A 25,762-nucleotide genomic window follows, 5' to 3' on the forward strand; every position below is an offset into this window, starting at 1 on the left:
GTCGCAGTGGGGAAGGGATGCCGGGGAGGAGATGGGGGGATGCCGAGGCCTCAGACAGAAGATAGCGGGAGAACCAGACAGCCTCAGATCCGCAGCGGGCAGGGACAGGTTAACGCAGCCCATCGCCACTCACCCGCTCCCCCCGCCGCCTCCGTTTCCTGCCAAACCAGACTACAAGTCCCATCGTGCCCCGGGCGGCCGCCTCCCTGGCGGCACGTCTCCACCCCGCCCCCTGACGGCTGGTGCGCACGCGCGTTGGCGGCGGCGTCTCGGGCAGTCTCCCTAATGTAAGATGGTGGCCGGCCTGGCGGCGGAGCGCACGGAGCCCGGAGATTACCCGTCTCTCACATAAAGGTCGTCGGAGGAGCCACTCCGCCCCCTCCCGCCAGGCCCGGCGCTACCAGAGGTCCCGCCCGCCAGCGCCGCTGCCCCCGCCGGCCGCCGTGAAGCAGGAGAGACTGCGGGCTGGGAGGGACGCGGAAGGCGGGTGAGTGTGCGAGCAGGGGCCGGGGGAGCCGGGCTACGAGAGAGCGGAGGCTTCGCAGGGTCCGTACAGGCCTCAGCCTGGCCCCCGGGAGCGGCGGGACCCCGCTGTCTAGGGGGAGCGGGGGCGCCCCTGCTCGGGCGGGCGCGAGGGGCGCCCAGGGGCTGCCCGTTTTCCGTCTCCTCGCGGGAAGGGGGGAGGGAGAGCCCGGGGCCGTGCTCGGCACCGAGGGGCTGCCGGAGTGGGACGTGGGAGAGGAGGGGGCTGTGCCCGGCAGCGTCTCACCCCACCCCACCCCTCCTGTCTCCGGGGGAGGCCGCACTGCTTTGGGTTCTCTATTTCAGTGTGATTCTCCTATGGCTTGGTGGAAATTTCCTTTCTTCCTCCTCCCCCTCTCCAAAACTGGGCTCCATTTGTTCTGATTCTCACTTTTGTGGGAGACAGATGGTAAATGGCAGCCGCCTCCTTTTTCCTATTATTTTGGACAGTTCATTTAACCTCCTCAGATTTGTCTCTTAGCAAATCAGCATTTAACTTTCCAGGGCTTCTAAAACATGCTCAGTCCTAGAAACCTTTTCATAGGGTGAGTTAGGAGAAGGAAATGACAAGACTGTGGGCTCACATCGTGTTCCACGGATTGCCATATGCTCTATCTGCTAGTTTCAGTGTGAGCTGGTGGTGATTTCATGTACACAATAAAAGGAGGAGATGTCTGCTGAAAAGTCATCCTAGAAGACTTCACTGCTACAACTCAGAAGATTCATATGGCTTTGGCCTGTGTGCTTGGGACAATATTAAATGAGGAGTTATTAGGAGGGAGGTGAAAGCTATGTAGGATATATGTTACTCTTTAAGCTGGATGTGCAAGTCCTGAAAAAGGTTGGCTTAATTTTACCAAAAAGTTGCAAAGGTTATGTTAGCATATAGCATGTTTACTGTCTCTGTACTTATTTCTAGCTTACCTGTTCTTATCTGCAATACTGCCTGTGTTGCATTCTATTTTAGTTTTAAAATATCTGGACTTCAGTGAACAGATATTTTGACATCACAGTTATGTGAGCATGATCACAGACATTGACTAAAAGATAAACAGTAATACTGAAAGGCAAATTTGTCGAAGAATCAAATTCTTTCCCCCTCCCTCCTTTGTATCTGGAAATTCAGGCTATGAAAAGGAAGAAGAGCGAACAAGCAGCATACCTTAGAGGTTGGATGGAGTTCAGGTGGCCTATAATACTCCAAATGTACATCTCAAGCATACTTTTAGTTTCTCAGTAGCATCACTAATAAAAGAAAAAAGTAGTGCACAGTCCAGAAGTCAAGTGTATTACACCTCAGGGTTTTTATGATCCTCTAATAGACTCTTTCCATTCCATAAACAAGACTAACACATGTATGAGTTTAGAAACGTTTGGCAGTCAGACTTGGCTGACTGGCAAGGAAAGTTCATGCTAGGAGAGGATTGTTTTTTGTATGGTAAGGGGTGCTGATTATAAAATGCAGTCTTGTTCTAACCTGCATGTTCTCCTTTTAAGTTCCCATTAAAAGTTTTCAGGAGATGTATTCGTGGCTAGCTTAGTTTTTTGTTACAGAAAATGTTGTAGGTGCTTGTCAGGCTTAGGACTCTAGTTTTTTTTTAATTTGGAGTGGATTATTTCAAATGGATGACATTGTGTAAACACAGAACTTCAAATTGTCTGATTATAAAATGTATTTTAGGCCTTAGGTAACCAAATCCATCATTTATAGACCGGCCTCAGCTTACGAGACTGTACCTTGCAATATATTGCAACCAAACACAATTGCTTGGCAAGGCCACGGTATCAGGGGTTCTCAGACTTTCACAAGGGTGAACAACATTTTAATAGACTATATGGACCACCTTTCATCCTACTTGCAATTGCATAACATCCCTGTGACAACTTCTGCAATTGCGTTCTTTGTAAAGTAATATTAGGAAAGTATTCATATATTTTTAGCAGTCTTTAATATGCAGTGTTCTTTTTTGAGAAAGTTAATGACACTGTCTTTGCTATTCAGTTCAATATATCTCCTTCTTTACTATCTGTCCTTTTTCTCCCAGCTGGAAATGACCAGAAGAGTCTGGGCTATAGGACTGCCCATCTCTGTGAACTACTACTGATCCTTTGACAACAGTTTGGGAATCTCTGCAGTAGGTTACAGAAATAATACTCAGTTGTTAAATATTTTCATCTGTAGCTGTCAAAGTACTTTATAAAGGAAAGTAGTAGTATCCTTGTCTGACCAATGGGGAAACCGAGGCATAGAAGTAAATTATTTGCCTGAGGTCACATGTCAGACATTGTTGGAGCCAGGAATAGAGTTCAGGTCTTCTGTTTTCTCAGCAGTGTGTTGGGCCTTCTATCAGGATCTGTGTGGTTCTGCTGTGCAGGAGGGAGTGCAAGATTTGAGGCATTCTGACGAAGGTTTTTATTCCAGGAGAAATGAAAGGACAACATTGGTGGTAGATAGTGGGTTGAATAAAAGCATTTCTGTAAATAAAACTGCATCATTCCAGGGTAAATTATTTGGCTCACAGATAGCAAAACCAGATAATACACACACTTTCTACAGATATTTACTGAACCAGAAACTTCCATTATAAATTAGTTATTTTGTAAGATATTTTCCTAGTTCAAAATAAGCAATCTTAAAGCAAAAATTGTCCAGGCCCCACATCCTATGTATTTTCCCATAGTTGATGCAGTGGTTTTGAAGCTACTTCAAGTATCAAATAATTTTAAAATTATGTTTCTAGTAATGCAGTGAACATTTACAATGACAGGCTTGACTTCTCACTCTGTTTGGAACTCTGGTCATCCTCACGTACGTTAGTGGACTGACCACCTGTCCAGCTTTGAGAAAGAAATTACCTAGTGATTTGTAAATGGCAGAAGAATGAAATTCCATTACTGGAGATCGTTCTGGTGTTCTGGGAACATTGTAACTAAAATGCACTATATAATTTCTCACAGACTTTCTTCACCCAAACTAAGCCCGTAAGTACTTTCTAACCACACAGATGCATCTTGTACTGAAGAATGCTTGAAATATTCTGGAATTACAAAATAGTATTTGTGTGACCTAGCAAGGTTAGGAAGCTTGTATCCAAATCTATACAGGAATTCAGAGCTGGAGAATGACATTTCTTTCCATCTCCTGCACAATCCGTAAGATGTATACACAGATTTTTGTTTCTAGATGTTATCTTAGAGCAGTGATTCCCAAACTTTAACAACCTGTGAACCCCTTTCACTAAAATATCAAGTCTCACGAACCCCCTCCTAAAAATGAAAATTTCCAGGGATTTTCTTCTTTACCTGAGTATAAATTATAAAAGCAGTGATCTTGGAAATATAAAATTTGTTTTTATGACATGCTTATTACAGACTATTATTAATCATTACAGTATTTTTATTACATTATGAAAATGGCAACACTCTTAGAAGATCTCACTTTCGTAGCTTGTATCACTTCGAATAAGCCTGTTATAAGACAAGGCTCCAATGTTTCATCAAGGAGTGTCAGATTAGAAACATCATGAAGGTATTTAAGAAGCCAACTCAAAGAGTTCCTCCTACACAAGCATTCAGGTCTTGAGTAGTCCAGGCAAACAACGCACGTTACAACAAAGCTTAAACTTGTTCTTCATAATAATTTTAAAAACAATACTAGCTGCCTATTTAATTTTAAAAACAGCAAAAAAATCCACCTCCCTTTCCATTTCTTATAAGGAGTCTTGATAGATATGCTTGCTTTGATCTGCTTAGCTCTTGGAAGTCCAGGGGTTCCGGACTGCTGGCCCTGGGGTCCCTAGGGACAGCTCTGTCCGCTATTAGGGAATTTTTTCCCGAGAACCCCCTGTAACATTTCGTGAACCGCCAGAGGTTCACGATCTCCTAGTTTGGGAGCCACTGTCTTAGTTACTTCCATAATCTGTTAAGTATATAAACAACATTTGACAAACCGATCATTCGATCACAAGACAGAAGACTTAACCTACTTGCTATCAGTACTAAAACTGGGAACTGGAGTTGAGGTGGTGATGGAAAGGGGGCTGTTATGTCTGAAACAATTTTAGAGCTTTTTACAGTTCAGTGATAAAATGTAGATGGATGCAGAAACTTGAGTAAACACTACTGAGGTGAGTGGAGACAGGTTACACTTGGAGAAATCCTGTTCCCTCAGCAATGGGGTGGGCCTTGTGTCAGGATCTGTGCAGAAGGGAGTTCAAAATTTGGGGTACTCTTGTGAGGGTTTCCCATGTGCTGCTGCACAAAAAGGATTTGGGGCATGGACTGCTGCTATACCTCTCCATGTAGGGGAACACAGTGGGAAGATGGCTCCAGCCGTAGCCTAAACTACTGGCTATAAAGAGGCTCCACTATTTTATGGTGGTGAAGTTTTTTGGTGGGTGTGAGGAAGGGTAATATATCACTTCTCCCATTCTAGTGAAATTCCTAGGAATATCTGGGCCTTAAACATTTACACCTGTAGAGTTTCAGGTTGACTGCATGAAAACTACGTGCATTTGATTGATACTTAGGTTTACTTTGCAACTAAGTGCTAGAAATGCAATTATTTGTAAAACTGAAGATTATATATTGATGCATAAGTCTGCAAAGAAATTGGTGGCTAACTGCCTCACTTGCCAGAGAGTGGCAAGTAGAAAATTGGTGAGTAAATTTATCAAATCCTGAACATAATACAAGCAACATTACAGTAATGACCAAAAAGTTGTGGTCATCTTGTGATAGCATTGGAAATAAGCAAGTAATTTAGTGAGCATCCAAAAAGTACTTTATTCCTAATTGTTGGTTCTGCACACTTTAGGCTACAGGCCATCTAACCGTAATCTTGTTATGTCTTCAGTAGCCGAAGATATAATTTGTTTACTAATGTTTGTTAGAGGGAGTGATATAAGTGGCAATTTAACTTCTCAGTGTAAGAATACTCTAAACTTGTCTGTATTAAACTGGTAATCATAAAAGGAAAGCAGTGACTGCTGCATGAGAAGGTTCATCAGTTGCTTATCCCCTTGCTGCTCTGCTTTACAAAATATTTAACGAAATTTGAGGACTGGAATGCAAAAGGGTAGTGTGTCAAAATAGAAGTACCTTAAATTATTTGCATTAGAAAGTTCCAGGTAGGTGGGGGTTTGGTGTAAGAAAATGCTTGGGGTAAAAAATGGAAGTGTGTTGTGGCTGTCACTCACAATTTCTGGTTTGCAGTACAATTTAGAACAACAACAAAATAATGAGGTTGGGAGGAATTCAGCAGTAACAACTAAATGTCATAAAGTGTACTTAAAGGTCTGTTTTTCTGTTCAGTGCAACAAATAAAAAGGGATGAATTGATGGGCAGTGCTACAGTAAAAGATTTGAAGCTTCATTATGATGAGTAGAAGTTACCCTAGGCTTTCAAATGTATTATCAAGTAGAAACCTCCCTCTCCCTCCATTTGTTTATCTCCTGTTTTTCGGAGTAAAATGTAGACTGAAGGCTTGTCTTCATGTACATAGCTACTGTGACAATAGGAGTGATCCCATCTGCATAGTCAAACCACCTCTATAAGAGGTGATAGCTATGTTGATGTGAGAAGCTCTCCTACTGATATTGGTCTGTAGTGTCGACCTGGCCTTAGCTTTCACCATCTATTCATTCTGCCATAAAGTCTTCTGGTAGTCCCTAAACTAGTAAGAGAACTATAGGTCAAAATTGTTATAGGTCAGTTTACCTTGTAGTTCAGATCTGTTTACGTGTTTTTCCTATTGTATTAATATTATGGGCCTGAATCTCATTTACACTAAGGCTCCCTTATGCTGCCAGAATTATGTAAAGAGGCCTTAGTGTAAATAAGAAATAAGCCTAATAAAACACCTCCAACTTGACTAGTGACTCAGTCTCACTGCTGTTGTGGATCCATGCAACTGTTTTTCTGTAAAGCATACCATTTTGTAAGTTTTCTGTTCATGTCCTCCCTTTAAGTTGGAACTGTCTTTCCAGCTTTTGATAAAACACAAGGATTGGGGCATTTATAACAGAGAAAACTTGTTTTCAAATGACAGCTCATTTTTGTCCTTGAAAGCAGCAGTAAAGAAATTTTCAGCAGTCATCTGGCAAAGCATATATTAAGTTGAAACTTTTTATATGTATAGCTTCATCATTAGTAGCAAACTGGCTCCAGGACAGCAAATTGGAAGTCTCTGGAAATTAAATGATGGAGAATTATACAGTTTACTATAGCACACCAATTCTACCTCAATCTTTTTGTGTAGTTTAAACGTTATTCTTTTAAAATATGAAAGACAAAAGTTGGGAACTTCAAGCAACCATCGGCATTTACAATAATCTGCAGAAGTCTGGAGAAAAAAAAAAGTAGCTTAGAGCTACCTTCCTTCCTATATGGGTGGTAGCTGAGTAGGAATTAATACTAGAACTATCATAGGTGAACAGCTCAGAACTATAACAAAAGGATTACTGACATTAAGATTTTTAAAGATTTGTCAATTTAAAAACTGCATGACTTGAAGTCAGCTAACTATGTGCTATGGCAGGCCTGTCCTCCTCTCCGTTTGTACTGTGGCTAGTGCACTGGGACCCTAAATCTGACCTGAGGCCTCTAGGTATTACTGTTTATATAAATATATAGCACAGTGAAACTTCATGCAGGCCACCCGAAGATATATTCCCAGATAACACTAAAATGCTAGTTTTAAGAAAACATCTTTCTATGATCAGGGACAGTCTAGAATTGATTCCAAATACAACTGTACATTTTTTGGGGAAAACAGCTCAACTACTTTTGACTTTGCTGTCTGTAAAGTGCACACCGTGTATAGTCTTTTCACAGAGATTTCTGCATTTTCCTTAACTCAGTGTGTTGCAGTAAGTTGTTTTTTTTACACTGAATCTCCAGAAAGCAGTTAAATGTAGTAGAAATTCCATTTTTATTTCACCTGTGCTGAGTAACTGATGGACAGAGCATTATGGGCTGCAACAAGTAACCTGTTATACACTTTAAAAAACAAAAAAAAACCCCTCCTAATACAATCAGTTAATATAGTTTCCACTGTACTTAAAATGTCTTGACTGGGAGAATGGTGGAAGATAACTTCACTGAAAATTGGATTAGCATTTGACAGCACCAGTTCATTGTTTGATGTTTATAGTGGGGTCAGATACTGCTGCAGACCAGAAGGTTGCCAGTGTATAGCAGCACAGGGGAAGGGGGAAGGAAGTGCAAGTGCATTGAGACAACTAATTTTGTTATTTACACTATTTCAGAGGTGCCTTTTCCTCTGTCTAATTTAGCACCAGTAGAAATATTTTAGGGCTTTCTTAGTGTCTACGCCAGTGGTCCCCAACGTGGTGCCTGTGGGCGCCATGGCGCCCGCGTGGTGCCCAGCAGGGGAGAGAAGCCATGGCCCCGCACCTTCCAGGGACAGAACTCCGGGGCTGCAGGCTGCGGGAGCCGGTGTTCTCGGTCCCTGGCAGGCGTGGGGCTGCGGCTTCTCTCCGGCTTCTCTGGGGCTACAGACTGTGGGCGTCGGTGTTCTTGGTCCCTGGCAGGCGCGAGGCCGCGGCTTAAGCCGGAGAGAAGCCGTGGCCAGCGAACTCTGGGGCTGTGGGTGCCGGTGTTCTCAGTCCCTGGCAGGTGCAGGGCTGCGGCTTCTCTCCGGCTTCTCTGGGGCTGCAGACTGCGGGCGCCGGTGTTCAGTCCCTGGCAGGCGCGGGGCCCGCATAGTGGCCAGCAGGAGAGAGAAGCCAGGGCCCCGCGCCTGCCGGGGACAGAGAACTCCTGGGCTGCAGGCTGCGGGCGCCAGTGTTCTCTGTCCTCCCGGCTTCTCTCCGGCTTCTCTGCACTGCCGAGAACTGGCACCAAAAAACTAAAACCAAAACCAAACCAAAGCAAAAAACTCTCCCACTCTGCAGAACGGACGGAATGTTGCCCTGTAGCATGTGCTGTCCCAGGCATGTGCTTGCTCCACTGGTGCCTGGAGCCGGCCCTGAATGTGAGTAATTGTTGGTGCCCGCCACACTCTTCTGAAAACATAAATTTGCTACTGGCCACAAAAAGATTGGGGACCACTGGTCTAAGCCTTTGATTTTAGACTTATGCTTACATTCTCAGTCTTTCTAACTGTTCTTTTGACCTTATTAAGCCAACCTTTTGCATGTCATGTGTTTTGGTTAGTATATTTTTTCTATCTGAAGAAATTTGTCAGTTCTGAGGGCAGTAAAAATGGAAGAACTGTTTTATATTAAGTAGAAAATGACTGAAGGATCCAGCCTTTAAAAAGGCAGATGGCTGAGCCAGTATGTTTGCCATTAACTTTCTTTTCAAACAAAGGTTTTTTGCAGTATATGTTTGTGTTTATAGACTAACAGAACTTGCTGAAGGTGTTAACTCTGAGTTTTTGTCCTGCAAGAAAGCACTGGTGTAGCTAGACAATTGGGGTGATGATGGGTAGTGAACTTGTTACTGTTTTTAGATTGTAAAAGATATTTGATTTAATGCTTTGCTTTTTGGCACTTTCCTAGAATGCTGCCATCGCTGATCTTTCTTATGAAAGATGACTTAATACAAGAAAATCACTTGCATAGGAATTTTTGTCCCCTAATAGTTCAAATAACTTAAGTTTTCTTCCATTTTCCGGTTCTCATATGATCCTCCCTCCCATAACCTTTAAATCCGTGGCAATGTCCTGAATGTGGTGATCTCCAGAATCTTTCAAATGCAGCATCTAAGATATCTATAAGTGTTTATGCCAAGTAATGATGCGCTCTTTTCCGCTAAATGTGTTTCCTTGAATGTGCTCCCAATTTCTTTCACCTTGTGTAGTAACACACATTTGTATTTCCTGGCATAGTGGAACCAGAGGCTGACATTTGGTGTACGATCACAGAAATCCCCATTGTCCTTCAATTTTTGCAGTTTTGAGTGAATCTTGCATAAGACCACCATGCTTTTCTGGGTTTCCCACAGGTGTACAGAGAAGCTGCTTAAGCATCCTGCACTCCTCGTAAGTTTTACCTGCTTCTGTTACCGCAGTGGTGCATAAGTATTAAGTGCAAGATTCCCTCATTCAGCGCTTATAAGTATGTGACTGTATAGCGGTGTTGTAATCTTGATCCAAGTTTAAAATAGCCTTCTTAAAATGTTGCTCTTCTCTTTTGTCACAAGACAGAAATGAATGACAAGGCCACACTAAAATTCACCTTTCTTATATCTAGTCCATTTTTTTTTAAATCTAGACTTGTTTAGACACAAACAGCTAATTCTTGTTTTGTTGTAACCTGGAGGATTCTAACTTCCATTCTCTCTCCTCTTGAGGTTCTGTAAAATCACCATTATTATTAAAGTGTAGGACTATGTGATGCTGTTCTTGGAGCCTGTAAACTTCACCCAGTCAGCCACAGTAGCAACATTTAAGTAATATAAAACAATCCTTCCATCTGAAGAATGATGAGCTTATTTCCCTATGGTAGGACTTTAGCTACTTTAAAGTCTTCTTCTTGTGCATTTATCAGCCTTTGTCTTTGTCTCTGTTCATGTAGACTTTGTAAATTCCTTACCCCTTATTTCCCTTGGAAATATTATACTATAATTACTAATGTGGGAAGTGTAGATTTTTTTCTTCAGGCTGTCCATCTTAGAAAAAGGCTGCCAGTGATTTTTGTCAAGGATATAATGTGGATGTTAAGACATCTAGACTTGTGCTTCTGAGACTTGAATCGAAAAATACCAAAAGTGAGAGATGATGTGTCTTGAATATTGTAACTAAGGTTGTACAGAATGTTTTTATTTAAATTAACCTTAAAATTACTTGCATTTTGTTGGTTCTTCACTTTATTTTGCTAAAGTGAATATTTTTTTGCTTGTTTTTTTGGAATTAGTGTCATTAGTAGAATTTCAGATTTTACATAGAGGTTTTCTCTTAAAAAGCTTCTCACTTAATTCTTCTTTATGCTGAAAATGACCAGCCCATGGTCTATTCCTTACTATGAGAACCAAAATTTTTCCTCCAAAATTGACCCACTTCTCAAAGATATTAATTGCTCCTTTAACCAATTCACTGTAAATCTGCCTTCATATCCAACTTGTATCCCTTTACCCTGCCACTTTAGAAAAGTCTGGGAACAGTTTCAGAATATGCTTTTCTCCTTTTGTTGCTTCTGGGAAAGTACTCAGGGCAAAGACCAATAGCTCTGGTATGGTCCGTTGGTGGCATTGTTCTGTAAGACTGTTCTTCTACTGAATTGTGTGAGGAAGATGCAGGATTCGTGGGTACCCCACACCAAGCTGGTCATAGTTTGTGAGTATGAATCTGCTTGTTTCAGTAGAGGTTTGGAAGTTGTGTTGTCTATTGATGGGCCTATATGAAATGAATGGCTAGCCCTAGCGTGTGTGAAATGGATTGGTAGCTTTAGCATAGAAGAACCCGTTTATTGGATGGAGACAGACTAAAAATAAGCTCTCTTCCTTAGAGGTATTTCTTGAAGTGAAGGCTGAAACACACTTGTGTGGTATAGAGAAATCTGTATTACCATTGTTTCATCTGATCTGTTGCTAGAAGACTTCAGTTTGTAGAACCGTCAGTCCAGCAGCTTTCAGAAATGCAACATTTCAAATCCAAAATAAAATGCACAGAAGTGGTAGGAAGGTAACCCTCTTACTTTCCTATACTCTGTCCATGGTACTGCATGTATGTGTCCTGCCCTTAGCCACCATAGTAGGGGTAGGCAACCTATGGCACATGCGCCGAAGGCAGCACGCGAGTTGATTTTCAGTGGCACTCACACTGCCCGGGTCCTGGCCTCTGGTCTGGGGGGCTCTGCATTTTAATTTAATTTTAAATGAAGTGTCTTAAACATTTTAAAAACCTTATTTACTTTAAATACAACAACAGTTTAGTTATATATTATAGACTTGTAGAAAGAGACCTTCTAAAAATGTTAAAATGTATTACTGGCACACAAAACCTTAAATTAGAGTGAATAAATGAAGACTCGGCACACCACTTCTGAAAGGTTGCCGACCCCTGCACTAGAGCAAATCTGAAAGAGTATTTGAATCCTGGCTCAACAGCATATTACTTCTGCATCTTAAGGCTGGAGCAGAGGTATGTGTATTAATCACAAAATATGGCAATGATTTTTTGTTTTTGGTTGAGATTACATTTCTTATTTGCCCTTCATGGTAGGTGTTAATTTTTAATGCCCCAGGAAATAATAGTGGCCTGGCATATGGTTAATACTATAGATGACAATAGTCCCTTCTCTATATGGTGTATATATGAATAACTTAAGTGAGACAGATTGTTCACTACTTAACCTTAAAATGTATTTTTATTGTAAAAAAAAACTCCAAAGTACTTTATACAATTTATTACTGCAAAAGCATCAGACTGATTTGTTGCAAAACATGAAACTACTTTGTTTTGTGGTTAAACTAAGAAAGCTTTTCATTATGGCGGTCAGCAGTAAGTTTTGAACCAAATTCTAGATAAAAGTTCAAATTGGTTACTTAAGGTAAATAGAGTAGTTCACTGCTTGTGCAGTGTCCCTTCAGGAAATGAGGGCTGTCTGGCCTTGGCATATGAATACTGTTTTTTGCTCTGGGTTGGACCTGCCTGGCAGTGTGAATTATGGCATTCATCATGGATTTGACAGGCACTATCTACAGATTTGAGGATTTGTTTTTTTTAATGCCATTTAAGAAAATGTTTATAATTAACTTAGTCATGTTAAAAATGTTAGATTATAGAGCTCAAGGATATAGAAATAGCTGCAGTTTTTTTTGGTACTTGAATTACTGAGTCAGTAATTGAGACTAATAACTCTTTACTCCTTTAACCCAACCTTTTAGTCATACAGAGGGTTAGGGTGGGGTACACCCAGAGGGTTAGTCTTATGGAGAACAACTTATTTATCCTAGTGTACTAGGATATTTAAAAAAAAAAATGACAGGTCCCAATGTTTAAGAATTCTATTCCATCTTGTGAAAAGTGCTGAAGTGACAGTACTGGATATTGAAGCCCTCTAATTGTCCAGTCAACAATTACAGTTTGGGTAATTATGATGCAAGGTTCCTCTACCAACGGACTGTGACCTGGAAAGTGAGGATAGCTCAGCCTCCAGGCCGATTTAATCCTTGGCTTCTTTAGATTCCTGCTAGACTGGTGTGTGTGGGTAAGTACTGCCAGTATGGCCTCCTGTCAGCTGAACTGGACTGTGGCTGGCAAATATGTAATAACCTGGATTAGATTTGAACAGGTGAGCTAAAGGTGGAAAACTGTAGAACTCTATTACTAATTCTTGGTGTAAAATAGCCCTCCAGAGAACACACATTTGAGTTCCTCTCTGAGGAATGCAATGGAGATGACTTTGCCAGCTTTTTCTGCCTAGATGCATTAACTCTTATTGGAAGTGTTGAACATAGCAGGATTATTCTTTTGTAATTTGCCTACCTCTATCATTTATTTGTGAATTGCATTTAGCATCTTTTCACATCTAAATTTTATTGAAAGCAAGTGTAAAATATCTTATTAGCCTTTCCTTGTCTAAAAATAAGAATTTAATGTTAATTTTAAAGTTGTAAAAGTTTAATGTTCTAAAAATTTCCTCCCCTGCTTTCCTGAAAGGTCCTTTACTGTCCTCAGTGAGAAGTCTCTCACCTTAACCCCTCAGTTCTTGATGTGTAACAAAGTGGTTGAATATCCCTGCTTTGTATGCAAAACTCAGCCTTAACTATAGAACCACAAGTGGTACTTCCATAATGTAACCTTTCAGAATTTATGGTGAAGAGTTCTATGGTCTAATCTAGCCCAATTAGTTTGTACACCTACCATTCAGTCTTATGTATAGCAGAGCATAAGCCAGAAGCTGGAAGTGGGCAACAGGAGATGGATCACGTGATGATTACCTGTTCTGTTCATTTCCTCTGGGGAACCTGACATCAGCCACTGCTGGAAGACAGGATACTGGGTTAGATGGACTTTTGGTCTGACCCAGTATGGCTGTTCTTATGTAGTATATTTCTAGGAAAAATATGCTAGAATTGGAAATGTCACTTAATTTAAAACACAATTAGAATTACAAAAAACTGAAATGGTTTCACTGAAATGTTACTTCTGAAAGTGAACAGTTTGCCCCCTGACCTGTGTGTGGGGTGTGGTTTTTTTTTTAAATCATGCTAGAGACAAGCCATATTCTTCGTAGTGGCAGATATCCTCGGGAGGGATAGCTCAGTGGTTTGAGCATTGGTCTGCTAAACCCAGGGTTGTTTGTGAGTTCAATCCTTGAGGGGGCCACCTAGGGATCTGGGGCAAAAATCAGTACTTGGTCCTGCTAGTGAAGGCAGGGGGTTGGACTCGATGACCTTTCAAGGTCCCTTCCAGTTCTAGGAGATTGGTATATCTCCTATTATTATTATTATTCTTTTTTTTTTAATTTGCCTCATTCCCCTGCAATTATGGTAACAGTGGTTGCCTGAAAAAAAGGCAAGAGACTCTGGCACCTGCCATTTCAAAGACCCATACTGCCAAAGGACAGTAGGGGTGGGGAGGGAACACCTGTGCTGCTAACATCCTCAAAATGTTCATCCTGCTGGGAGGGAAGGCTCTTTCTGTGTCCCATAAGTACTATAGCTTCTTCAGGAGATACAAGTGCTTACCCATCTGGAGTCTTGTAGCTATGGGTCTTTTGAAGTTGTAACAGCAGCAAGAGTACCTTTTCTCTCAGCAGCTGTTGGTTACCTCTCCCTGTCATGTAATCTTGGAATCTACCTGGGTGCTGCATCTTTCTAAAATTGGGAAGGAGGGTGCAGCTGGGAGCCATACACATCTAAAATTTGCAACCGCATCTTTAAAACAAGAAAGGTTTACCACTTAGTCACACTTGCCCTTCTTCATTACAAAAGTTGCTGTAAGTGCAGCCATGTTAAAATTCTTCAGACAACCTTAACTCTGATCCTTTACTAATGTTAATATATTTAGCCATTTGAAACCCGCTTAATCACAACCATTACTCTCATCCATGCTTCCAGTAGTAACCACAAACCTCTTTTTTTTTTTAACCTCACAGTGCTGTACTACAGATATAGAACCTGTCAGTCTCGTATTGGCTACAAACCCCTTCTCTGGTTCATCCTATTGGTCACGAGGCATTTCTCCATAAAATCTCTCCTTTGTATTGCACTGCTTTTTTTCCTACTGAAATGGCAAAAATTGTTTAAAGGCTCAGAATTAAATCTCTGGCAGGGATAATTTAGCAGTATCCTGAGAGGGCATGGTTCTGTTAGAGGCAGTAAAACCACACCAACTCTCCCTTTATTCTGGTGTTTGAACAGGAACAAGGGCTTCCTGGTTGCCCTTTAAAGTACATTGTTAGTGTTCAACACCTTGCAGGAGAGGTCCCTTTACCCTAACTACGTAGTCACTACCATGGTCTGTAATCACACAGCATCCTTCACAAAGCTGGGAACGCATGTTTGACCCATTAGTTTGTTCTCCCACTTCTGTATACAAAATTTCAGATGAGACATCCACAGTTTCAAGACTAATTTTGGAAAATGGATGCTTTCATAAAGTTAAGATGAGAAGTAAACTGTGTTCACTGTCTTTTTCATAGGGAAATGGAATCTGATATTGTTACAGGTAATGCCTTTTGCAGTATAGTCACTACATGATAAACATGTAAAAATAAATCTGTCGCTTAAAATGGAGAGAAGTCCTACGTGATGGTCCCTTGCATTTTGAACTTGCTCGCTGATGAGCTGAAGAGGACAAGAGGCGCAGAAGGAAGGAGATACTGGCTTCCAGTCATGGTCAACAGCCTCCTGCTGAGCCCAAAAACATCTGCCCTCGTTGCAATAGAACTTGTGGTTCAAGGATTGGCCTTATTAGCCACCTGAGGACCTATAACTCCTATGGAAGATGATCATACTTGGTAATGAGTGGTCGTCCATCATCAAAAATAAATGCAGAAAGAATTATATCCTATAACCCATCCTAATTCCTATTATTAGTATGCTTCCGTATGCCAGGAGAATGGGAATTCTAAACATTAAACAGTGATTTTGAGTAGATTATTGTTCTTACTGAGTGCAGCTGTTGAGTTGTTTAAGGCTTATTTGCATAGTTAATATTTCAATTATTTTGATTAACATGGGGCACTTGGCTGTTTAAAATCCGCAAGTAGACTGGTTATATTCCCTTCTAGAATTAGCTGTGCAAATAATTCTCCTGTAAACTACTTTCTAGAATTTGTTTTTACAAAAGATAGTTTTGGAGTAGGTAACCCCCTTATTCACGGCATAGCATTGCAAAAGTGTTTGGAATGTAAGCAATAAAAGGATGGAATGTAGTACTGACAAGAAAATAGTGGTTAAGAGTGTAATCATAAGTGATTGATCTGTGAAGACCAGAGTGAGGATGTTAAACAGTCTTACAAGTATCATGAGACGTCTTTACATTTAATGGATCACAGCACTTGCGGCTTCTTATATGAATGGGCCTTCACGTTTGGAATCAAACTAACAATGCACATTCCTAGCTTGCACTGTGCTTTGTGATGCTACGTGGACATCATATCTTAAAATGTTAGTTGTTACATTTGTTTTACACACAAATATTTGGCTCTACTAAGCTTAATTAAATTCAGGATTTTACCTGGCCGATCCTGGACAGTGAAAGTTACCTTCACTAGTGAACAGAATTTTAGCTAGAAAGATGCTAAGTTTGTAGTCTGGGCGTTAAAGCTCTTAAGGGCTTGGGACTGAGTATTAGCAGTCTACTATACAACTCATTGTAGAAATTCACCTTTTTGCTAATACAAAAGCACCGAGCAACAGATGTGGCTCCTCTGCAAATAAAAGATCAGTATGTTATACATTTTTGCATAATTGACAAGTAATTTTGAACTCTACATGGTATCACAAACACAGAGGAGACTTACATACTAGATCAAACATCAGGAAATATTTTTCAGCTCTTCATCATAATTTCCCAGTGTATAACTATGGGAGATCATAAACTTGCATGACTTATATACCTGTTTCCTGGTTAACTGCTGGTAACTTGCTTCAGAAGTGCTTATGAAGTTACCAGTCATGGAATATTTGTTTTGCGTCTTTTAAAATCAAGCTGTGAAGTCTGACTATTCAGCCTTTTGTGTTTATAGCTTATTAAGTTTTTTATAAAGTGCATATTTTTGTTTCAGTTGTTAGTGTGTAGTGTCTTTGGATAGGAAGGAAGGTGTTTTGTAAACAACTTTTTATGCTTCTGTTCAGTATATCTGCAGACCTCTGAACTTGTGCCACACTTTAGTCATACAGTTTAGTCAGTTTTACACTAAAAAGCCAGCCATAGCTGTAGAGTTAGGAAGTGAAATTAAAAATGTGTGTGGGGCAGCATATCATCCAGAAATACTTCCAAATATAGCCTTTTCTTTCAGTAAAGGTTTAGTGATAAATATTTCAAACTGTTGTAGGTCTGTATTTCCCAATAAATATACTAAGTTCGTTCCCTTTCCCTGGCATTGAGTTGGAGAACCCTGTTAAGTTCTATAGCTGTTTGCATTTTGGCTTTGTTTTCATTTAAAACAGTAGGTTATCTCACTTGAACCTGGAATAATTGAAAGCTTGAAAAATTTACCAGATTCCTGGCAGCCAGAGATTGATCTGAAAGATGAGATTGTAGGATCCTGCAGTTAAATTCCAGGTTCATTGTTATGGTAAGAAGCCTATATCCATCTTATAATAAATAATAATTGGAGATATACCAATCTCCTAGAACTGGAAGGGACCTTGAAAGGTCATCAAGTCCAGCCCCCTGCCTTCACTAGCAGGACCAAGTACTGATTGCCCCAGATCCCTAAGTGGCCCCTTCAGGGATTGAACTCTCAACGCTGTGTTTAGCAGGCCAATGCTCAAACCACTGAGCTATCCCTCCCCCCATTGGTGGGAATGCACAAAACAGTTTAATTGCTTCCTTCATGGTAATGAATATTGGGAGTGAAACAATGAATATCAGGAGTGGAATGGACTAGAGGCTTGCTACCTTCATTACTGATGCTTATAAAAGCTGAGTAGCAGCAGAAACATTACCACTTATTTGTCTGCTGACAGGAAGACTACTGTACAGGTTAATGTCTGGAAGGTAATCCTCACAGGTATTATGCCTAGAAACTTAACTTCATGTTGAATGAGGATAACGTTTTTCTAGAAATTGTTGGTTTTTTTCCCCCCATCCCATCTCACCAGTGATAGATGTTTGCTCGACAGAGGTGATCAAACAAGTGAATTTTTCAAGCGTTAGAATATGTGTGGCGGCTTTGAAACTAGGAACTTGAGGAAATGTTGGTGTGGATTTTTTTTGTTTTGTTTGGTAGAATAAATGAGAAATCCATTGTTTTTTCCTAAAGAAAAACATCCTACTCCACAGAAGTTAACTTGGATTGGCTAAACTGTGTACCTTCTTAAGGATGCTTACAAGGTATCTTCAGTATGAATATTTATCCCTTCTTTATAACCACTGTTGGGAAATTTAGAACAGGGATTTTAGCCTAATGTGAGGACCTGAATTGCTAGCACAGTTCTCACTGATGGTAATTATGAACAGAGATAAAGGCTAGTTTGTAAACTCATTTTTGTATTCTTCACTCAGCGAGTAGGGAGGGGAATAATTCAGGACAATTTAGGCCCATAACCATTCTGTCTTTTCCCCTCCTCTCTTTGCCCTTATCTGTTCCTTTCTTCCACATTTCTCATCACTTTTGGTGTCTTTGGGTTCTACAGTGTGCAGCTTCAGCACTGGAGAGAACTTACTTTATGAATAAAAAAATGAGGAGTCCTTGTGGCACCTTAGAGACTAACAAATTTATTTGGCCATAAGCTTTCGTGGGCTAGAACCCACTTCATCAGATGTATTAAGTAAAAAATACAGGAGCAGGTATAAATACATGAAAGGATGGGGGTGCTTTACCAAGTGTTAGGTCAGTCTAACAGGATAAATCAATTAACAGTGGGATACCAAAGGAGGAAAAATAACTTTTGAAGTGGTAAGAGAGTGGCCCATCACAGACAGTTGACAAAAAGGTGTGAGTAACAGTAGGGAGAAATTAGTATTGGGGAAATTAAGTTTAGGTTTTGTAATGACCCAACCCCTCCCAGTCTTTATTCAGGCCTAATCTGATGGTATCTAGTTTGCAAATTAATTCCAGTTCTGCAGTTTCACATTGGAGTCTGTTTTTGAAGTTTTTTTGTTGAAGAATTGCTACTTTGAGATCTGTTATTGAGTGACCAGAGAGACTGAAGTGTTCTCCTACTGGTTTTTGAATGTTATGATTCCTGATGTTGGATTTGTGTCCATTTATTCTTTTGTGTAGAGACTGTCTGGTTTGGCCAACGTACATGGCAGAGGGGCATTGCTGGCACATATCACATTGGTAGATGTGCAGGTGAATGAGCCCTGGATGGTGTGGCTGATGTGGCTAGGTTCTATGATGGTGTCCCTTGAATAGATGTGTGGACAGAGTTGGCACCGGGGTTTGTAGCAGGGTTTGATTCCTGGGTTGGTGTCTTTGTTGTGTGGTGTGTAGTTGCTGGTGAGTATTTGGTTCAGGTTCGGGGGCTGTCTGTAAGCGAGGACTGGCCTGTTTCCCAAGGTCTGTGAGAGTGAGGAATCGTCCTTCAGGATAGGTTGTAGATCCTTGATGATGCTCTGGAGAGGTTTTAGTTGGGGGCTGTAGGAAACGGCTAGTGACGTTCTGTACTCTCTTCCTTTCTCGTCCCCTGCTGTAAGCAACTTTTGCTTCCTGCCCCAGGCTTCACTCCAATCCCTTTTCCCATGTCATATCTTCAGTGCAGTCCTCAAAGTTATCTTCTTCAGGGATATTAGGCAATGGATCCTCTCCTTCCCCAGTCTTTGATAAGAACAGTTGTTTTACAGTCTCATGCATATCTGACACTAAACTTGATGCATTAGCCTTTATTTTTTTCATGTAAGTTCCACACAGTTCAATGAGCTGGACCTAGCAAGTTTGTGTATAGAGATGCTGTATCTGTGCCTAAAGACACCTAGATAGCTGGCTGGTATATGGATTGATAGAGTTCAATCCAGTGAGGTGCTGAGTGCCCTCTGTGTCTTGCAGGATCGGGCCCTTAATGAGGAGTTGTGAGGAAATTATTGCCTTTATTATGTTTATCTATCTGATCAGGACTTATAAAAGACTTTTGGTGGGGTGCGCCCAATTACTGTATCATGAATAAAGCTCATTCTAGTTTGGCAAAAACTAATGGTTGTATAAGGGAACCAGAGTTTGCTTTTCTCCAACCTTAGCTTCACCTTAACAGAATTGGGTAGGAATTTAAGGCAACAGTGAAAATGACATTTTACATCTGACTTGCCAAAGTTTGTAGTTAATTCTGTCACAGCATCACTTGCGCCAATAGCCTGTATCTTGTACTTGCCATTTAACCGTACTGGTTATGCACACTAAGACCAAGATGAATTGATTCATTTTGGGGGTGACTAGGGGAGAGAAGAGGCAAGTGAACTCTTTTTTCCCTTTATATATTTTGTATTTTTAATTTGTAATAACTATGTTCTGGTTAGCAAGTGTCACTTGCACTGGACAGATTTATTGCATTCAGATAAAATATACAAGACAACTTGAATAAACACTTTTCAAAATCCATCTTAAATTGAATGTAATCGTATTTGTTTAACTTCAAATTGGGTGAACATTTGTCATTTCTTGGAAGGAATGAGAGTTGCAAAAGGAAGGAACAGAGGATTGTGTGGCTTAAACCAGTTCAAATGCTGTTCCTGGCCTTGTATAGAGTGAAACAAAGTTCGAATCCTGTCACGTGTAGTTATTGAGCCAAAATTGATTCTTTGGTTTGGGATTTTCTTTAGCAAAATATCCAGGCCATGAAAAAACCTGCTGTCCAGAAATCAACAAATGAAATGTAATTACACTGGATGTGTCAATGACCACTTAATATACCTGGATATACTGACCTCTGTATCCAATTTTAGGTTTGAAACTAAAGTTGGTTTCCTTCCTCTGTTTCCTATAGTGTGAAAAGTGCTATATAAGCTGCATTCTGTATTCAGAGCCTGAAAATTGGGAGCAGGTTATTTTTCCATATCTCCAGATTCATTCTTGATCTGGTAAGCTGCCCTTAAGAGTATGTTCTTAGAATAAGAAATCAGCTCTGTACAAGTGTGAAATGCAAACTTGCACAAACAAACTTATCTTTGTCTGGATTGAATTTAGAGACACTTGGTTAAGAAAAAATGAATAAAACACACTTTTCCCTATAAAAAGAACAGGGAGTTAGATTAACTAGAATATTTAGTTTGTTTTAATGCCCTTTTAACCTGGCTATTTAGCTTTAGTGGAAGTTGCTGAGTTTTCTCCTTAAAGTATTTGCAGGTTATCTTTACATAAAGTTCAAATAACCAAAGAGAACAGCTAATTTATGAAGCACAGGATCAGCAATGTACATAAGAGGGAAGGTGTATGTTTTGTGTGGTAGGACAACCTACATAAATACATATTAGGATATAAACTTACAAAAAACTGCTCTAATAAGGTGGGTGGCAGGAGTAGACTTTATGAAAAATGTTTGGGCAGAGGTTGAAAATAAGAGCATGCTTCACACTTTCCCTTTACTTTACATCTGAAATGTCTCTTCCCTATTGTGAATCTACAACACTTCAAAGAAAACAAAACAGCTTAGTTTCCTTGCATCCTGACCCATTGGCTTAAAGCAGTGTTTCCCAAACTTGTGTAGGGAAAGCCCCTGGTGGGTCGGGCCGGTTTGTTTACCTGCCGTGTCTGCAGATCCGGCCCATTGCGGCTCCTACTGGCCACGGTTCGCTGCTCCAGGCCAATGGGAGCTGCTGGAAGTGGTAGCTAGTACGTCCCTCGGCCCGCGCTGCTTCCAGCAGCCCCCATTGGCCTGGAGCAGCGATCTGCAGCCAGTGGGAGCTGCGATTGGCCGGACCTGTGATGGGGCAGGTAAACAAACCAGCCCGGCCCACCAGGGGCTTTCCCTACACAAGCGGCATCCCAAGTTTGGGAAACACTGGCTTACGGGATCAGGGATTCACTTGTAATGTCAGGAATTTATGAATTTTCAGCCTCCAGCCAAGTATGTAACATCCAGATGTTAGATACTTAGTTCTAAATGGAAATTCCCAAGTAATGAGTGAATCAAGCAGAGGCTGAAACTCTGCAGACTTCCTCCCAGAATTCTAGGTTAGCTAAAGTAGATGATAGGACCCAGTTCCCTCCTGAGGGATGAGGACCCTGTGGCCTGATCTACATTTAAAAATTGGACCAATATAGCTATGTCAGTCAGGGTGTTTTGGTGCGGGGGGTGAGAAGCTACTGCTTTCAGGGATATGGTGTTATGCTGACTTACCCTCCTGGTGTAGTGCAGTTATGTCGATGGAAGAATGCTTCCTACACCAATGGAAAAAACTAGGGCTGCCGATTAATTGCAGTTAACTCACGTGATTAAAAATAAATAAATCATGATAAAAAAATTAATTGCGATTAATCGCAGTTTTAATTGCAGTGCTAAACGATAGAATACCAATTGAAATTTATTACATATTTTGGATATTTTTCTACATTTTCAGTTACAACACAATACAAAGTGTACAGCTCTCACTTTATATTTTATGACAAATATTTGAACTGTAAAAATAAGATAATTTTCAATTTACCTCATACAGGTACTGTAGTGCAATCTTTGTTGTGAAACTGCGTCTTACAAATGCAGATTGTTTTTGAGTGCAGTTATTTAACAAAACAATGTAAAACTTTAGAGCTTACAAGTCCATTCAGTCCTACTTCTTGTTTAGCCAATCGCTGAGAGAAACAAGTTTATTTACATTTGTGGGAGATAAGGCTGCCCGCTTCTTATTTACAATGTCACCTGAAAGTGAGAACAGGCGTTCACATGGCACTTTTGTAGCCGGCATTGCAAGTTATTTATGTTCAAGAATGCTAAACATTAGTATGTCCTTTGTGCTTCGGCCACCATTCCAGAGGACATGCTTCCATGCCGATGATGCTTGTTTAAACAAATGTGTTAATTAAATTTGTGACTGAACTCCTTGGGGAAGAATTGTATGTCTCCTGCTGTTTTGTGCCTGCATTCTGCCATATATTTCATATTATAGCAGTCTCAGATGATGACCTAGTACATGTTGTTTATTTTAAGAATACTTTCTCTTCAGATTTGACAAAATGCAAAGAAGGTACCAATGTGAGATTTCTAATGATAGCTACAGCACGTGACCCAAGGTTTAAGAACCTGAAGTGCCTTCTGAAATATGAGGGACAAGGTGTGGAGCATGCTTTCAGAAGTCTTAAAAGAGCAACAGTCTGTACACTTTGTATTGTGTTGTAATTGAAATCAATATATTTGAAAAGGTAGAAAACATCCGCAAATATTTAAATAAATGGTGTTCTATTGTTTAACAGTGCGATTAATCGCGATTAATTTTTTTAATCGGTTGACAGCCCTAGGGGAAAAAACCTTCACTATATGGAGTTATAGCAGTGTAGCTACAGTGACCTAGCTATGCCTGTATAATCTCCATAGTGTAGACATACCCTGAGTCGCAGTGCTGTCAGTATCCACAGATGGTGTATGATATGCCAAGAGGCTAGTGGATGCTTCTGATAGGAAGTTAAAAGCCCCCATGATGCATTTGAACTCTGTAGGATTTTGATTTGGAAAAAAAAAGAGACTAGATGCAGTATTGTCTGGCTATAGAGGGCATCACAATGGGAGATATCAGTTGGTTCTCTTCATTTCAATAGGATATTAACTGAAGCTTAATTTAAAATCTCAATATTAACTATTTCACTGATTTTTAGCAGAAGCTTTTGTCAAAAAAATTAGTCATTGCTGTACTTTTCTGTCCCTTGTTTAGAGTGTGAGGAGTAAGTATAATCAAATCTATACCACTTTCCCAGAGTTTTGCTCTCCATCCACAAATCAGTAACCAAAGTAGCCTCATTCCAGCTAACTGAACAGCTAGAAAATGGAATTTGGAAGAAGACACCAAACAAGTAGATAGAGGCACAGAACAAATGTTCTCTTCTGCACACTATCAAAATTTAACCTTACCAGTTAGGGAAGATGGAAGGATGGCATCTCTACAGAGACAGAGTTAGTTACTTGGGTACCATGACTCTTAAAAGAAACTCAAACTTTCAAAAGTACAGAAATTCATAGGCAAGTCTAACCTTAATTCTGAACTTCCTGAGTTTTGAACATGTGGCTTTTAATTCTCATATATAAAGTTAACGTGCACTGAAACCACTGGTACAGCCTTGGCTACACCTTAGCTAAACGTTTTGTATAGGAATAATATAAAGGCCAGTCAGTACAGCTTTTGTAAGAATTGTGCCTCTCTAACATGAGATTTCCAACATATTAAGAAGAAAACCGATATTTGATATTTCAAAGACTTTAATAGTCCTTCATAAGAGTAGTAACTGATGAGAGGTAATAAGTCATGCATTTAAAATTATCTAGGAGAGAAAGCAATAAGAATAAATGGCCTGTTCCTAGTGTAAAGATAGGTTAACAGTGGAGACCTCGTACTAATATTGCTATTGTATGCTTTCTAGAAGAGGGCTGAATAGAGGTGGCAAAATTTTTTGATGACACCATTTGTTTAATCAAAACTAGGAAAAGTTGTTAAATTCCAGAAGGATCTTTAAGTGTGTGGGGGAACATGGTAAATAAAATTCAGTGTAGGCAAGCATAACGTGATGCACATTAGAGAAAATAACTTCAGGTTTTGAATTAGATTCAACATGTTATGAAGGATCTTTGACTGTTCATTGAAGTCTACTCATTTTGTAATAGCATTCTAAAAAGCAAATAGATTAACCTATAAGAGGATGGAAAATGTTATACAAGTTCATATGCTGTTGTGTTTAATACAGTAGGATTTGTCTGCCTCATCTTGGTCCTACACAGTAGTAGAAACTGAAAAGCTTCAGGGAAGGGCAGTAGAGAGAGAGGTATAGGAGCAGGGCTTTCTGTAGGAGTGACTAGAAGGATGAAGATAAGAGGAGCTATACTAGTGGTCTGGCAACTCTATTGCAGAAAGGCCAAATAATATGTTCATCTGTTGATCTTACCTTGTAATACAAGAATTAGGCAATACTCTTAAGCCAAACTTAAAACTGAACATAAGAATGGCCATACTGGGTCAGACCAAAGGTCCATCTAGCCCAGTATCCTGTCTTCCGGCAGTGGCCAATACCAGGTAATCATCAAGTGATCCATTCCCTCTCTCTCATTCCCAGCTTCTGGCAAACAGAGGCTAGGGACACCATCCCTGGCCATTCTGTTTAATAGCCATTGATGGACCTACCCTCCATGAATTTATCTAGTTCTTTTTTGAATCTTGTTACAGTCTTCGCCTTCACAACAACCTCAGGCAAAGAGTTCCACAGGTTGACTGTGTGTTGTGTGAAGAAATACTTCCTTTTGTTTGTTTATAAACCTGCTGCTTATTAATTTCATTTGGTGACCCCTAGTTCTTGTGTTATGAGAAGGAGTAAATAACACTTCCTTATTTACTTTCTCCACACCAGTCGTGATTTTATAGATTTCAATCATATCCCCTCTTTGTTGTCTCTTTTCCAAGCTGAAAAGTCCAAGTCTTATTAATCTCTCATACAGAAGCTGGTCCATACCCCTAATTGTTTTTGTTGCCCTTGTCTGAACCTTTTCCAATTCCAATATATCTTCTTTGAGATGGGGTGACAATATCTGCATGCAATATTCACGATGTTCCATGGATTTATATAGAGGCAATATGATATTTTCTGTCTTATCTATCCCTTTTAGTTATGCCCAACATTCTGTTCACTTTTTTGACTGCTGCTGTACATTGAGTGGATGCTTTCAGAGAACTATCCGCAATGATTCCGAGATCTTTCTTGAGTAGTAACAGCTAATTTAGACCCCATCATTTTGTTGGGATTGTTTTCCAATGTGCATTACTTTGCATTTATCAGCATTAAATTTCATCTGCCATTTTGTTGCACAGTCACCTAGTTTTGAGAGATCCTTTTGTAGCTCTTCGCAGTCTGCCTGGAACTTAACTATTTTGAGTAGTTTTGTATCATCTGACAATTTTGCCACCTCACTGTTTACCCCTTTTTCCAGATCATTTATGAATATGTTGAATAGGACTGGTCTCAG

At 40.2% G+C, this 25,762-nt stretch overlaps 1 protein-coding gene across 7 annotated transcripts in view; it reads left to right on the forward strand.

Annotated features, from left to right (window-relative positions):
• Positions 1-273: 273 nt before the first annotated feature.
• Positions 274-25,762, forward strand: part of CNOT4 (CCR4-NOT transcription complex subunit 4) — a 117,342-nt gene continuing 91,853 nt past the window's right edge. For 4 of the 7 annotated variants that reach the window (XM_044983140.1, XM_044983150.1, XM_044983118.1 and 1 more), the window contains exon 1: positions 275-487. The gene's annotated coding sequence lies outside the window, so the exon portion shown is untranslated. Of the gene's footprint in view, positions 488-25,762 lie in introns of all 7 variants that reach the window. The other 3 variants (XM_044983111.1, XM_044983126.1, XM_044983153.1) reach the window with 2 other exon arrangements.

Source organism: Mauremys mutica, chromosome 1 (assembly GCF_020497125.1).
Source record: "Mauremys mutica isolate MM-2020 ecotype Southern chromosome 1, ASM2049712v1, whole genome shotgun sequence".
In the NCBI taxonomy this organism is placed as follows: domain Eukaryota; kingdom Metazoa; phylum Chordata; order Testudines; family Geoemydidae; genus Mauremys; species Mauremys mutica.